The sequence below is a fragment of the Mirounga angustirostris genome, unplaced genomic scaffold (genome assembly GCF_029215605.1).
Source record: "Mirounga angustirostris isolate CCGP_5_RB_7025 unplaced genomic scaffold, mMirAng1.0.hap1 SCAF_6, whole genome shotgun sequence".
NCBI lineage: Eukaryota > Metazoa > Chordata > Mammalia > Carnivora > Phocidae > Mirounga > Mirounga angustirostris.
The window spans coordinates 100781695-100797452 of record NW_026991714.1 but is presented as its reverse complement, the minus strand read 5'-3'; positions in this window follow the sequence as shown (position 1 = coordinate 100797452).

Genomic DNA, 15758 nt, shown 5'->3' with positions numbered 1-15758 from the left:
ATGGAAAGTATCAGCCCCCACAGACAGCTCTTGGGGCCTGACCTGGGCTGCATTCTCCGCTGCGTTCTGGGCCACCAGTCTCCTCGGGTTGCTGTTTTCTGGGCCTGTCCTCCAGCCCTCCGGTTGATTGTGCAATCCCACCTCCCCGCCACCTCATCTAAGTAAGGAATTCATTTTCTACATCAGTTAGCCGGAGTTCATTTCTGTGGCGGGCAACCATGAGAACCCTGCCCGGTATGGACCATATGATGATTCTCCTGACAATTGTAGGGGACCCCAGTGCAACATGGGGTCAGCATAGGTGAGTTCCTCTACCTCCTCTTTTCCAGATTTAAAAAAGGGAGGGAGGGAGGGAGGGAGGATGGATGGATGATATACTGGCTCGTTCCGTATCAGAACACCTTGTCCAGGTATTTTCTTCCAGAAGTGACCACCTCTCTGTAGTGGGTTCCAGGTCCTCTTTAGCTCAGAGATACACCCCATTTTAGGATCCTCAAAGGCAGGGACTGTGTCTTTGCTTTTTCATTTAACAGGCATTCCTGGAGCGTCCACATGTGCCAGGCTCTGGACCGGGTGCTGAAGACATAGAGAAGGGTATGATGTCATTCTGGTCCTTAGAGAATCTACAGTTGGAGAGACAGACATGGAAATAAATAGGAAGCATAGGATAATGTCATTCTGGAGACCAGGACCAGATTCAGCAGTGACAGAGGGCCCCCGAGAAGTTTGCAGTCCACCCTAACCAAGGAGTCTGACAGCACAGGAGGGCCCACTTGAGCAGGGTCTTGAAAGATGAGTGTGTCTGGCGAGATAAGGCCACAAGGGCATCTGAGGTGTGCAAAGGGGCGCCCTGGGCAGGGGTGAGGGTGGAGATGGACCAGGGCTGGACAGAGAAGGGCGTGGCAGGCCATGCTGGGCCTTGGGGTCACTCAGTAAGCGATGCTGATGGTGGAGAGGTGAAGATGCCCAGGAACAGAGGCAGGCAGGAGGAGTGAAAGGGTGAACAGGAAGAGAACGTGCGCTGTCCCACGTGGCCCTGGGCTGGCATCTCGGAGGAAGGGCCATCACGCCTTCACTGTCTCTGTGTCCCCAAGCACCAAATAATCAGCTGGTCCCCTGGTACTCTCAAAGGAAAGGGAGGAGGGAAGGAAGGAAGGAGGGAATCCAAATATGCTGTTTTAAACCTGTCCAGCCTATTAAGTCACCTGGGCTTGGATTGTATTCTGCGTCTGTCCCCTGCCCCCACTGGGGAGCTCTGTGCTTCTGCTTCCTCCCCAGGAACGGATGCTGCGGGGCTCACTAGACCTGGGTCTTAGCCCACCTGTCTGAGCCTCAGTTTCTTCGGCTGTACTTGGGCAAGATCGCTCCCAGGCTCCCTGAACGCCTCCCCAGGATGCCGTTCAGGTGGAAGGAGAAAACACACGCATGCAAGTGCTTCATAAACTGTGAAAACAAAACAACACTTACATACAAGTCCCTCCTGCCCACGAGGGTCGGTTATTATTTTTAAAGCCCATAAACACCTGTCCTCTGGGTGTCCTCCATAACAGCTTCCCTTTTCCCGCCTCGCAACGAAGCACCGTCTCCTAGTCCCCTTCTATTCCCAGCCCTGAGCTGCTGAAAAGCTGTTCGTTGCTTCCTGTCTGCGTCCCCAACCTGCTGGCCCTCTCCCGGGGACAGTGTCTGCCACCATAAACCAAACATGTGTGCTCTGGAGTTTGGTTTGCGGGCCCCTGGAGCCTGGCACAGCTGTGGCGGCTCAACTCAGCCCTCGGAAGAACGAGGCCCGAAGGCGAGCAAGGCGGGCTGGGGCCACCCATCTGAGGAGTCAAGGGCCCCAGGAAACCCCCAGGGGCACGGCTTCCCCGGGCCCTACCTTGGAAGCTCAGCCCTCCCCAGCGTAGCCTGCGGAGCGTGGCTCTTTCCCTCACATTCCTGCCCTGCTCCCTGCTCCCCCTCTCCCATCATTTATTTATAAGGTGTTCATAGCAAAATGAATGACAAAAAGTTAGAAGCTAATTAAAGCTGGCACAGATTGGCACACGGGGGCATGAATTATGCATCGGTGCAGAATGGCGCGTGGTGGCAAGGACTGGTACCAAGTGCCCTGGGCACTGGCAGGAAGTGGATACAGGACCCCCAGCTCCAACGGGCTCCCCCCTCCACCTCCGCCCTGCTTCGCCAAGGGGCCCTCCATCTGGGCCCTCTGTCTTTCTCTGGGAGCAACCAGAGCCTTGTCGGCGACCACCTCCCCAAAGGCACTTTCTCCTGCACAGCCCAGCGTGTCCTGGCTGTGAGAGGCATCAACACCGTGGAGGCTAGACTCATCCCACAAAAGCACATCCCTGGTTCTCCAAGCACGGGCGTACCGCAGCCCCTGCACAAAATGGGCAGGGCAGGGCTGGGCTGGGCTTCCAGAGGGGTGGGGCGAGGTGATGGGAAAGGCCTGAGATCCCACCAGCTAATCACTGACATGAGCACATCAGAGTTGAAGATACCTTTCAAGACCATGTGATCTACACAACACGATGCCTTCAGGTGGAGAACCTGAGGCCCAGAGAGGGCCAGGCTCTCGATACAGCTACACAGCAAATACTAATGGATAATAATAACAGCAATCATCTTGCTAGCATTTATTTAAGGCTGATTTTGTGCCAGACACTGTTCTAAGGACATTGCACGGATTATCTCGTTCAATCCTCCCACGAAGAAGGCGCTGTCATGATCCACTCTGACATATGAAGAAACTGAGGAAGCACAGAAGGTAAAAGCAAGTTGCCCAAGGCCACTGGCGCAAAGCCTGAATTAAACTAATCCTATAGGCTAGCGCAGCAGTTCTCAGCCCCAGTTCTACTTCAGACGGTCGTGGGAGGTGGGGTGGGGGTGTTAAAATAGAGGCCGAGATTCAGTTTTGATTGGTCTGGACTGACATCTAGACACTCTCCTCTTGAAAATTCCCTGTGCAATTCTAATGCACAAAGGAAAACCACTTGTCTGGGGACAGGGGCAGGGGGTTGGACTTTGATCCCAAAAGTCATGGATGTGAGTTCTTGCTCTGTTACTACTGACTGTGAGTTTGAGTATATGGCTCAACCTCCTGCGGCCTCAGTTTCCTCATCTGTAAAATGGGTTTAGTAGTATCTTGGGCTCCAGAGTTAAGCTGTTTGGGTTCATTTGGAATCCTGGCTCTGCCTCTTAGGCAGTTTATCTAACTTCCCTTTGCCTCAGTTTGCTCATCTGTAAAATGGGGACAAGAATTGCAAGGTTTGAGTCAGTGGCTGAATATAAAATAGTACCCCAGAGCCATGGCCGTTGGCTGTCCTGGGAATGGGGAACCTTGCCCCTCCTGGCTCACAGGGCCGTGGCCAGGATCAAATGAGGATGCGGATAAGAACAGAGGCTGTGTGCAATGTGGGGCATGTTGAGAGGCTGTCAGTCAGAAAGATCGCCCACCTGGTTACCTGTCCTGGGCCCCGACTTTCCTTTTGTTTGCACACAGGAGACAGGAATACATTATCATCGCCAACATCTCAGACCACATAGACAAACCACTGTGCTCAGTTTGGTGTGTATCCTTCCAAGTAATGTTCTATGCACATATGGAAATATATAGTTTTTGGCTGGGGGCAGGGGTGGAAGAGAGAGAGACATCTATCATGGCACACTCCTGTACTTTTGAATTTTGAACCATATGAATGGCTCAAATATAAAACTAAATATAAAGGGTATGCTTCGGGCACAAGGAAAGTGGTCCCAGATGGAAGCTTGGATATTCAGGAAGGAAAGAAGAGCAATAGAAAGGGAAATATGGGTAAATACAAATGAATCTTGGTTGTATAAAACAATAAAACTAATGTCTAAAATATAGAGAGAGAATTAAAATACACGACACAATAGCACATGAGTCAGGAAGGGGGTAAATGGAGTTAGAATGTTCTAAGGTCCTTGCATTGTCCAGGAAGTGGGTAAAAATGGGAACGTATGGGACACGTTAATAAATCAAGGATGCCCTGTCTATCTCTAGGCTAACCCTAGAAGAATGGTAGATGGATGTACAGCCAGTAGAAGGGAAAATGGAACAATAAAGTTACGCGCGTGTGTGTATTTAAAGAATTATTTGTTGTTTATAAATTGAGTCATACTTCACATATTGTTCTATAACTTGACTTTTTCTGTGAAAATACGTCCTGCAGCTCTTTCCATACTGGTACGCAGAGGGTCTGGCTCCTCTCTTTAATCTGCCAGCCTGCCTTCCACAGAATCATGGTGACAACAGAGCATGAAACTGAGTGTTGTGCCCTTCCAAGCATGGGGTGCTGTGTGACTGCACAGGACCCACGCCCACAGAGCCAGCCCTGACTGTGACAATGGTGCAGAGGGAAGTCAGTGCCTGGGGATGTGTCTGCAGCCCAGGCTGGGGAGCCATAGGCGAGCCCTGCTCTGTCCGGGCTCTGAGCCCCCGCCTAGCCCCATTCGTCACACACCAGAAAACCTAATGTCCAGGAAAGAGAGAGGCAGCCCAGTCAAGCCACCCCAGAAAAGATCTTGTTCCCATACTGGTGACAGTCTTCAGGGGTAGGGGGTCCCATATGGGATAGACTGCAAGTCACTTCCTGCTAGACACAAGCCTTCTTCAGGTCATCTCTGGGAATCACATAGAGAGAAAGTTATTCCATCGTCCGTTCTGGGGTAGTCTATGCAAGCATGTACAGAAGGTTGTCTCTGTTTGTGCCGTTATGTCTTTTAAGAGTTCGTAATCCCTCTTCCTTGAACCCGAGGGGATCAGACTTCATCTTAACCTCTAGCCAGCAACTCTGGCTGGCTGTATTTAATAGCATGGTTGTTGCTGGATTTATTTTTATAGTTATCTTTCATTTATCGCAACTAGCACTGGTTTTTTTTTTTTTTTCATTTATGGTGGTGATAAATTTTTAAAAGTAAATAGACAAGTTGAAAAGGGAGGGATTAAAATCAAAACTGAGCTAATGATAGTATAGTTGGCACACGGATAGGCCAGAATTGGTCAGTGTGGCCAACGAGTGGCTGAAATTGGAGGTCCTGACCTGAAGAATGACGTGGAAGCATCGGTGTAGCATTCAGAGCGCCCAGCCCTATCATCCTAAGAAATGAGGCCCAACATCTCTTTCGGGCTTCACCCCAACCTTGCTTCCCTGCAAAGTCTCTGTCTCAGCCAGCAAAATACGCAGATACACAGAGGTTGGTACAAAGATGTTCGGCGCAGCGCTCTTTCTAATGGGGACAGGGAGAAACCTACATATCCTTCGGTAGGGGATTGGTCAAACAGGCTGCACCTTGACTCATCTGTCCTATGGGCCACTCCGTTCTTTGGACTTCCCTATCCCCTCGCCTAGGTTGCACTGTCCTCTCTACTGCCATTGCTCGCCGTCCTCCCCTGCTCTCTGCTGAAAGCCATTCTTCAAGTCCCACCATCACCTGGAAGCCTTCCCACCACCTCCCAGATCCCCAGGTCCTCCACCAACCCTCAGAATCCTTCCTCTCTGGATGACTCCCCACACCTGTACATAGTACGGAATCCCCAGCGGTCTTTTGGTATTCTGTCTGTCTTGTTTCCATTCAAATCAGAAGCTCCCAGAGAGCAGGGACCGAGGTGTAACTGAAGGAGCTCCAGACAGAAGTTGGAAGACTCTGGCTTCAGCCCTGACTCTGCCACTCTCTGCCTGAGTGACCTTGAACAAAGCATTTCTCCCCCTGAGCCTCTATCTCCTCATCTAACCACGAAGAGTGAGTTCAAGGTCACAGGATCCCTCCTGCTCTGAGAATCCCAGGTCATTTCACCTTTTCCTGTATTTTCCTATGGAAGTGGTAAAAAGTCAGATTTTGTATCTTAAGAGGGTTGTGTTCACGATCTCAATTAATGCTCACAACTCCACGAGTGGTACTATCGTCGTCCCCAGTTCACTGATAAGAAAATGGAGGTGCAGGAAAGCCATATTGGTGAAGTTAAACTAGGTTATAGGGTGGCATCCACGAACCTTGAATTCTCAGTGGCAATAACCGTTTACTTCTTGTTTATATATAGTGCAGTGCTGGAGGGTGGCCCTCCTCCAAAGGGTGCTTGGGGACCCAGACCCTTCCATCTTACAACTATACTATCTGAACAGCTGTCCCCGTGGCCACGCACAGGTCACTGTGACAGGGCAAGGAAAGGGATGGAAGAGATCTACAGGCTCTTCTCCGCTTTGGTCTGGAGTGACACACACCACTGTTCCCATTTCTTTGGCCAGAACTAGTTCATCCCATGGCTCCACTCTAACTACCAGGGAGGCTGGTTGATGGAGCGGTGAGCACTAAGAATCTGCCGACGGAAGCTAAGGAACTTGACCAAGGCCACACCGGAAGTGGGAGAGGCAAGGATCTGAACTCAGATCATGAGACTTTAGGACCTCTGTTTCATCATGTTTCTATATGGTCTCTGAAGCGGTACCAGGTCCACAGGGGACGGGTAACAGAGGTTGGTGATGGCGTGATGGGCTGGCGTTACATGGTAAGAAAGACCAGGAAGAAACAGCAGCCAGATAGAATAACATCAGGCAGCCACTGTCCACAGGAACAATCCTAATAGTTCCCATCTGTTGAGCACCTGCAACAGGCCATAAAATACTCCATCTGATTCTTCCAATATCCTGGAAATAAAACCCACTTCCACTCTACAGATGAGGAAAGTAAGGCACAAAGAAGAGGTTGAGCAAACTGCCCAAGGTCAAGCATATGGGAAGCATCTGGATGCCCGCCCTTCCCCAAGTCCCTCTGGAGGTTCTCACCCAGGGGTCATCAGAAGGCTGGTGAGGGAGGACCTGGTTGACGTGTGAGTTCCGGCCTGGGTCCTGCCAACCCTTCATTGCCAAAGCCCTGGCAGAGGCGGCCTGGGGCAGAAGGGGAGCTGCTCCCGGGAGTCTCTGAAGTGCACAGACTGTAGCACTCCTCACAGTTTCAGATGCCATCCCGGGCATCCTGAAAACTATGGAGACAAACCATCGCCCAGGGACAGACCAATTCCCCGTGGCTGGGCTTCCTGAGGGAGTCCAGATCTGCAGTGCGGGGCGCCACCTAGAGGCTGAGGCACCGCATGGCACCTCTCGCCCTTCCGGGGCCTTACCCTCCAGCCCGGCTGTTGAAGGGAAACTAGCCCCTCTTACAGACCTGGATGAAAATGTCCAGTTCCCTTATCCCCAGCCATGCTAGGTCTCTCTCCCCAGACTTGCTTCTACCACAAATATTAACTGATAGGCCAGGTGCCCTTATGGACTCATTTTGGGACTGAGAGTCTAGATTTTTGGATTCAGTCTCTGCTCAGCCACTAGCTGGCTGTGTGACCCTGGGCAAGGCACTACCCCTCTCTGGGCTTCAGCTACCTCCCTTGCAAAATGCAGGTTACAACTAGAGGTAACACAGTGGGGTCTGGAGCCAGGCCAGGCCCAAGTTTGTATCCCAGCCTTGCCACTTCCTTGCTCTGTGACCCATTGGGGAAGCTAATTACAACTTCTGTGTGCCCCCAGTTAATTCATCTGCAACACATGGGGCATAATCCCTGGCCCATTTATTGGTTGAAAGGTAAAGAAAGATCTTGAAAGTCCTCTATAAACTGACTAGTCCTGTTCAGACACGTTATTCCCATCCCCACCTGACCAAATTCGTTCACTTATTCGTTAATTGAGCACACCCCTGGGCAAAGGGCAGGGGATATGATGGTGAGCACAAAGCTCAGCTTCTGCCGCCTTGCACACCTTGAGGAAACAGGGGAGAAAAGATGAAATGGCACCTTCCAGAGGGCACCAGAGCATTCTCCTTCTCCTGGCTCCATCTCCTTGTGGGGATGGTAAAAACATCCTGTACAAGGCCCCCAGTACTGTGCCTACCCAGCACATCACAGACACCTGTCATGTGGTTTAGTCTTTTCAGCAAACTCTGAAAGGTAAGGTAGGCACTGTCATTCCCATCTTAGAGATGAGCAAATTGAGGCTCAGGGATTTACACTTTAAGTGGAGGAAGCTGGATTCCAATCAGGATCTGTTTGGCTCTCCGATGAGAATGCACCCTTGAATTACACCAGGAAAAGGTCATCATTCCTGAGTGAGTCCCCTGTGTTGTGGGACTAGCACTTTATGTGTTTCATTTTACTTGATCCCTGCACCAGCCATGCTGGTTACATACGTCAACCTAATTTTACCGATGAGAAAACCGAGGTCTGGGTGGACAGGGGAAAGCGGTCCTTCCCCTGCCATCCTGGTGGACACCTTGGGAGTTGGACAGATTATAGTAATCAGCTAATGCCTGAGCAGGTTCTGAAGATGCAAAGCTCTTATTGAGAATGCTAAGTATGATGATTAAGTCGGAACATGGAATTAGCTGCGCAGGGGGAGTGGGTTGCAGCCATTGGGAGAGGATTAGTGACTTGCTGCCCGATTAAGCTGAAGGCAGGCTAGGAGTGAGAAACTGAGAGGCTTATGGCTCCACGGTGGGAGGAGGAGGGGGCGAATGACGCTGGGGCTGCAAGGCCCTGATCACACCCAGTGTTGAAGGACAGGGGCAGCATCCACAGAAAGCAGGCTGGGTCCCAGCATCCTTGCCTTTCTCCCGTCCACCCATCCATCCATCCATCCATCCATCCATCCAACAGATGCTTACCCACCGTCTGCTAGGTCTCAGGCACTTTGGATACAGTCAAGAATGAGATAAAGCTCTCATAAAGCTCCCTGCGTAGTAGAGGGAGACAGACATTTAACAATAATCACATATCAAGAAATTGTCATTCATCTTTCTAAGGATAATAATGGTATTGTGGTTATATTTCATTAAAGAACCCTAATCATTCAGAGATACATATCAAAATATCTATAGATGAAATGATATGATGCCTCAAATTAATACAGGGAGGGAGGGAAGGAGTGAAGGTAAAAGTGAAAGAAGGTTGGCCCTGAGTTGGTGACTCTTGAAGCTGGGTGATAGGTACAAGCTGTTTTCTTTTGTACATGTTTATAATTTTCCATTGGGAAAAAAAGTGTTGAAAAAACACACAGGCAGGTAAATAATTATAACATGGGATGAGTGCCATGAAGAAAAAGCAATTGACATGGTGAGAAATTGTATTGAAAGGAGTCTCCACCGCTTGACTCATTAGGAACACAGACCATCTGGGTTCGAAATCACCCAGATTTCAACTGGGGAGTCGGGAGAGATCATTTTTGACGGGGCAAGGTATTGGGGCATTCTTAAACCTAGTGATCACCCAAGTAATGTTTTCTGTCACTTCCGACCCTGACAGGTGGGCTGGCAGTGTCCTGGGGAGAGGCTCTAGCCTTTGGGTGTCAACCGCATCCTTGTGGCTGACCAGGGTCCTGGAGAGCCCAAGACCAGCCCCAAGTACTCATCCTTGTAATGGAAGGAGCAGAGGGAGGTTGCCATTGCAAACCTGTAGACATCACTGCTCATGCCTGTGTCCTGTGTGTACATTGCTTGTCTGCCATGAGCACCGCGATAGTAGAATAATTTCAGGGGAGTGGGGTAGGAATCCCCATTTACAGATGAGAAAAACAGGGCTCTAAGGGGTTAAAACAAAAAGACTGACCCAAAGTCAGCAGCAGAGCCAAAAATCGAAGCCTGTGTTCTTGTCAGGGTCCCTCCCATCCACCCCCTACTTGGAAACACAGCCAACATTCCCAGGTCACAGGAACTGGCAGGTGATGAAGGATTGAGAGCTGTCATTTCCTGGAAATGTGCAGAACCAGGCAACCTTTGGCCTCTGAACATCAGGGAAAGCAGAGTTCAGGGATAAGTACCCCCTGCCCCCCAGGCAGCTCCAGATCCGGCTCAATTTCCAGGTATTTGTGACAGAGAAGGCCCCAACTCTGGGTTAAGGGCATATGCGCTGGACACAGGGACCAGCCTTGACAGTGCTGGTGTGAAGGGACCTCAGGCACTGGGAGGGACAAGAGCCCCGCCATTTAGACCAGCAGTGTCCCGCACCAGCACTCTGGACTTCTCTGAAGTGCACAGACTGTAGCACTCCTCACAACAAAACTGGATTACTGCCTGCTGAGTGAAGGGTAGCAGTGACGAGGGAATGTGATGTAGGCCAGCCTTGTCCTCACTGGTGAGGAGCTTGCCCTCGGAACTCAGGCACAACTGGGTTCAAATCCTTGGGCAAGCCACTCAAATCCTCCCATCTCCAATTTCCTCGGGGTCCAGGGGTGGGGGGATGAGACAAGGAAGGCAAAGCACTTAGCAGAGCCTTCGGCCTTCAGTGGGTGCCAGCCACCATCCTCCTCCCCACTGGGCAATGACACCTCCTCCTGCTCTCATTTAAGCCGGTGTTTCCCTAGAAGCAGACCCAAGACAAGGATTCAAGAACAGGTAGGTTATTGCAGGTGATCCCAACAAGCCCCAGGCGAAGAGTGAGCAAGTGAGGCAAGCAAAGGAAGGAGAACCAAAAAAAAAAAAAGGTGTGCTATTGAGTAGGTTACCACTGTAGACATCTGGAGCTCCAGCCCACAGGGAATCCTGGGAAACAGGGTGGTAGAAGAGTAGTTCTCAAACTTTCCTGTGCATCAGACTCACCTGGAGGGCTTATTAACACACCCATTGCTGGGGCCCACCCCCCTAGAGTTTCTGATTCATTCGGTGTAGGGTGGGATCTGAAAATGTGCATTTCTAACAAATTCCCAAGTGATATAGATTGCTACAGGTCTGGGGACCACATCTAAGAGTCATTAGTGTAAAAGATATCTCAGCATGATCCTACCTGAGGGTTGATGGCCGCCATCTCTGTGTCCGTATGTTTGAGAACTGCTTCCGAGGGCATTAGCTCTCTGGAACCTCAGCTTACTCACTTGGCAACTCAAGCTCGCTGCCGCCACAGCCAGAAAGCCTTCTAAACCCATTGCTAGAGCCTCCCCACCCCCGCCCCGGGGAAGGGCCTGTAGCCTAGATGCAGGGGAGGGAAAGGAATAGCAGAGAAGCCTGCAAGGCAGTTTGGTGTCTGACTGATGGACTTCAGTGGGAACTAAGGGTCAAGGATGCCTTTGTGTAGGGCCCTAGCAATGTGTACATGTGATCATAGATTTCTGTAAAATTAGCAAGTATTTTGTTCTGATTTCTTTTAACATTCTACACCAGTATTCTTTTTGTACCTAATTTTATAATTTGCAATTTGTAATTCTTTTTCCTAAAGAGGCCTCCTAAGTTATCTAAGTTTCAGGGGCCATAGAACCTGGGGTGGCCCCTGTAGATAGGGTTAATACGAACACAGACTCGTTTGCTGAATTGAAAGGAGTGTCCACTGCTTGACTCAAGAAAACAGACTGGGGCGCCTGGGTGGCTCAGCCAGTTAGACACATGTCTGCCTTCGGCTGGGGGCATGATCCCAGGGTCCTGGGATCAAGCCCCACGACAGGCTCTCCGCTCAGTGGGAGTCTGCTCCTCCCTCTCCCTGCCGCTCCCCCTGCTTGTACTCTCTCTCTCTCTGTCAAATAAATAAATAGAATCTTTAAGAAAAAAAGAAAACAGACCACCTGGGCTCAAGAATACCTAGATTCGATTCGCCTCTGCTACTCCCTAGCTGAGTTGCTTTGGAAAAGTTGCCTAATCTTTCTAAGACCTCCGTTTACTCATTTACAAAATGAGAACAGCAATCATTTTTTCCCTTCAGGATCAAATGAGGATCAAATGAAATAATCCCTAAAAAGAGCCAGGCCCACAGTAAATGTGCAATAAATATGAGTATCTTTTTTTTATTATTGTTAGTCCTCAAGGTTTACTCTTATCATTTGCCTTGATGATCGTCTCTTTCCTCCAAGTCCGGGTAGGAGTGAAGGAACTGAAAAATTCCTTCGGGATTGGCAGGTCGCCTACCTAACCTGCTACCACACCAGCTCCCTTGCCCAACTGGCCCCGCCCCCTCACCTGGGCGTCCGGCTCGTTGCCGGGCAACCACTGCCCGCCCCCGCACGAGGATTGGCTGGGCGGCGTGGCTCCCGGCAGGCCCCGCGGCTCCCGGAAGCCGCTCTCGGCCATCTGTTTCGCGGGGGGTGGCAGCTGTGGTTTCAGAGAGGCCAGCGTGGGCCGTGAGGCCCCAGGGCTGGGAGCCGTTCCCGGCCGAATTGAGCGCGGCCAGACGGCATCGCCGCAAGTCAGCGGGTGGGACGGCCTCGTGGGGCTGAGGATCTGCCACCTCCCGCTTGGCGGTGTGAGTCTCCTGCCAGTCCGAGTCCCGAGAAGACGGGGCGGAGTCCAGGAGGCAGCTTAGAGCACCCGCGGCCCGGGTCCCTCTGCAGCAGCTCCTGCCACGCCACCCCGGCTCTGGGCCCCGAGGACCGGACACTCCTGGGCCTGGCCCACCAGCCTAGCCAAGCTGGTTCAGCTCTGTGATCTGGGGCAAGGGACCCCCAGAAGCTTCTTTGTCTTCCTGGTACTGATAATATCAATAGTGCTTAATACTCAGTGACATTATTACGGATTGCTTATTTTTTACCCTTGATAAGCGTTCTATCATAGACGCTTTCTGATCCTAAGAGATAGGTATTTATATTATGCCCATTTTGGAGAGATGAGGAAGAAACAGGCTCAGGGAGGGATTTAATTTGCCTTCAGTCACACAGCTCCAAAGGGCCAGGTTTCCAGCCCCAGGTAGTGCAACTCCAGAGCGCAAGATTTTTAACTTAAAAGCTTCTTGTGAGGATTGATGAGAGGATGTCAAGTCTTAGCCAAGTGCCAGGCATCTGCTAAGTGCTCAGGCAAGGTTAGTGGGCAGATCATCAGATTCATAGTAACAAGTAATGACAGTCGTATCAGCACTGAAGAGTGACTGTGGCCAGAGCTTTGTCAGAGACATATTGCTTTGTCCACGTGGGACAGGGACAGTCTGGAAAACGAAACTGCCCTACCCCAGTTTCAAGTCCTTAAAAATGCTGAAGCCGCTGTGTCTTCTACTTCCTACTTACATTTCTCTCCACTTCTATTTTTACCCCTTCCTCTCCTTCTTACCAGTTACTGCTAGCTTCGGGGCTGAAGCCCTTTGCCTCTGAAAGTGGCCCCGTTTGTGCCCTGAGTTTGAAGGGAACAATGAATAACTTCAGAAGTTCTCACTTTTATGGGCTAATATGAAAACAGCCACAAGAGGAGAGTTAATGGGGCCTAAAGTTAAAAGGGGGCCTTACCTAGCCCTTGACCTCCAAGTAGAACACTGTGGTTCTCAGGGCACACAGATGTCTGTATTCTTCTTAAATGTCCAAGACACTCATTGTGGAATCTAGGGACTCCTGCCTGGATGTCAGTTTACCTGCCTTGAAAATGATAAACTTGGGGCGCCTGGGTGGCTCAGTTGGTTAAGCGACTGCCTTCGGCTCAGGTCATGATCCTGGAGTCCCTGGATCGAGTCCCGCATCGGGCTCCCTGCTCGGCGGGAAGTCTGCTTCACCCTCTGACCCTATCCCCTCTCATGTGTTCTCTTTCTCTCCTTCACTCTCTCTCAAATAAATAAATAAAATCTTTAAAAAAAAAAAAAAGATAAACTTGAATGATATTTGCCATATGCGAATGTCACCTGTATCTTTTTAATTTAATATTCTTTAACTCAGTTTCTTTACTTACATTTACTTTAAAAAACAAACTATAGGGACACCTGGGTGGCTCAGTCGGTTAAGCATCTACCTTCGGCTCAGGTCATGATCTCAGGGTCCTGGGATCAAGTCCCGCATCAGGCTCCTTGCTCAGCGGGGAGTCTGCTTCTCCCTCTCCTGCTCCCCCTGCTTATGTTCCCTCTCTCGCTGTGTCTCTCTCTGTCAAAATAAATAAATAAATCTTTAAAAATAAATAAATAAAAAGGAAACTATAGGGGGCTCCTGGCTGGCTCAGTCAGTACAGCATGTCACTCTTGATCTTGGGGTCATGGGTGCAAGCCCCACTTTGGGTGTAGAGTTTACTTAAAAAATAAAAACAAGCAAAAAAGCAAACTATATTATCACTATTTAACAGAAAACCAGTATCCCCTGTCATAAATAGAAAAGGCAAGAAAGCATATAAGGAAGTACAAATAAAAACAAAACAATCCCAATACTAGCAGGCAAGACCTTGAGCTGAGGGCAGCTCTCATTTTGTTAAAAAGGGAGAATGGCGAGTTTTAGCGAGGCGTTGAAGACTTTCAAGCACTAAACTGAAAGTGGCTCCTGCGGGTAATCAGGTTGAAAGAATTGAAAAGGGAAGAACCCCCACAGGCTGAGATGTTGCCTCTTGACCCCGCCAACCTCCTAGCAGAGTATCAGTGGCTCACTTTCGCCCTTGAAGACACAGTGGCCAGGACAGTGTGTGGAGTTTAAACGTCACTAACATCCAGTCTTCGCTCTGATTCTCTTCGGGTGTGCGGGGCAGGTGGGGAGCAGGAGATACTCCACAATGAGGGCGCCGTGAGGCTGTCCCCTCATGCCCTTCCTTCTCGGCGTCTCGCCCCCTCAGGCACAGGGGAGGTGAAGCCGTTCAGCAGAATTTGGTGTGCACCCAAGTCTTCACCCACCTGCTCCACCTTCCCAGGACCGCAGGAGGCAAGGGGGAGGGGCCGCTCTTCCTGTCTAACCTTCTGGGGGTGGGAACACGTAACTCACAGAGGCAAGCAACCCCACTTCGGATCAGGGTCCCTGCACTGCCAAAGGGTATCTGAACAGGAAGGGGACGCTGAGAAAGGGTTTTCTGTGGAGCAGAATGTGGACAGTGACGCCTTCGTCAGCAGGCAAGGGAGAGTTAGGGGAACCCAGAGGGGGCCCCAACTCCTGGTGGAGAGTCGTTGGCTGCCACCTCTCACCAACTGATGTACCCCCTCTACCAGCTGAGGGCCTGCACCCTCCAGGATGGAGGTGGGGGAGCATTGGGCAGGACCACTCTTCCTATAGTTGCCCCCTATACGAAAGTCTAGGCTTCCAGGGCCTCCTCCAGCCCCAGGATGGAGCCCATGGCTTTTCTTGGTATTAGCTAGTTCCTGTGGCCTCGGGGCTGCCATAGCACCAGCAGCATGGAGCTCTGTCTTCCCCTGAAGCAGCAGAGACGTCCACTGTCTGCAAACTGCTTAGGAGGCCGGGAGGCAGCCACCGACCAGGGAGGACCCAGGGATCCCTGTCCTGTGTGTCACTAGGGGGGTGAGCAGTGGTGTGAGGAAGAGAAGAGAGCCCCTGCAATCTCAATAAACATCTCCGAGTCCCGGCTACATTTCCAAATAAGGCAAGGCTTTGAATATTTAGGAAGACAGAGGAGAGGAAATAGGAGGCACAGAGAAAGAGGAAAATAAGAGGTCTGTCTGGCTCAAAGGAAGTGGAATTTAACCTTCTAATAATAAAAAGGAACATGTGTGGCCCCGGCTCAAGAGTACAAATCGAGGCCCGTATACCACGTGTCTCCATATATGAGTTAGAAGTCAAGTAGCAAACTTAAATATGTTCTTCCTTCTGGAAGCTCAGGTCTGCATCTGGAATTCTCTGACTTCTTAGAGTTCTGCTGTGGAATGGGATGGTTCACCCCCACCCGTAGAGGGGTCTCCTGTGCACAAACTGGATGCCGAACCGTATGTCCCAATGCAGCACTGCTTGCACGCAGCCGTCCCCTGGGTCTAGAAGCACCTCGAGCCATCTGCCCATGGGAGGACAGAGCAGGAAAGAGCCCACCCGGCCCTGTTGGCAAGTTTAAGCACATTTAGGCAAGGGATTTGGGAGTCCTGGGTACCTGGAGCATGGTTCAGA